The 674-nt window shown below is 53.9% G+C and overlaps 1 protein-coding gene across 19 annotated transcripts in view; it reads right to left on the bottom strand.

The window, feature by feature from the left end:
* Positions 1 to 431, bottom strand: part of LOC147012133 (neurexin-1-like) — a 1,392,023-nt gene extending 1,391,592 nt beyond the window's left edge. For 6 of the 19 annotated variants that reach the window (XM_085858510.1, XM_085858515.1, XM_085858526.1 and 3 more), the window contains exon 1: positions 195 to 403. The gene's annotated coding sequence lies outside the window, so the exon portion shown is untranslated. Of the gene's footprint in view, positions 1 to 90 lie in introns of all 19 variants that reach the window. The other 13 variants (XM_085858513.1, XM_085858514.1, XM_085858517.1 and 10 more) reach the window with 9 other exon arrangements.
* Positions 432 to 674: the final 243 nt, after the last annotated feature.

Here is a 674-nt window from a genome sequence, read left to right as displayed (position 1 = left end):
AGAAATAGTTGTGCAGTTGGGTGCAGAGAAGAATGTGTTCGCTCTCTCCGGCAATGCACCGCGAATCGTGACCGAACATTCAGCGCTCACCTGACCGACCTCTCGCTTCCAGCAGCTCGACACCAATCACCAACATCCAACGAGTCGCACGGAACCAAAGAGACCCGAACCCTCCCAGGAAAAACAAAGCTTACCAAAGGAGGATATTCACGGGCCGTCCTCGCTGCACCATGAAAGATGCCCAGTTCAGCTCACCGTGTTTCGCACCTGGCACCGCCTCTCTCTCGGTTGCCGTCGCGTCAATACGACACACAGTTGAAGAAGGGGCGTGTGGCGCAATGGCGTCATGAGCTTCTCAGTGGAGTCACGTCATGCGGCATCCCACCACCCTTTTCTGAGGATGGACCTAGCAAAATATGACGTCACCTATAAAACCACGCGATGTCGTTGATGAGCACGAGGAGTCTCACTCAGCCTTCACGCCTAAAGTTCTTTCTCCTCCTGGTTTCGCACTCGTCGCTCAGATCGTAGGCTGTTTGGCTATCGATTCCTGCCTGACGTATGCACATGTTCCCCTCTTTGTTAACACGCGCTGGTTCCACATCCCCGCAGTGACGCATTATCATGGGAGATTCAGCGTGCCATTGCTTTCAGCCACTGTGACTGTGTGATCT

The sequence above is a fragment of the Eptatretus burgeri genome, chromosome 15 (genome assembly GCF_056783735.1).
Source record: "Eptatretus burgeri isolate ZD-2024b chromosome 15, Ebu_testis_v1, whole genome shotgun sequence".
In the NCBI taxonomy this organism is placed as follows: domain Eukaryota; kingdom Metazoa; phylum Chordata; class Myxini; order Myxiniformes; family Myxinidae; genus Eptatretus; species Eptatretus burgeri.
Note: the sequence above shows the minus strand (reverse complement) of the source record. Positions and strands in the feature narration are given on the sequence as shown.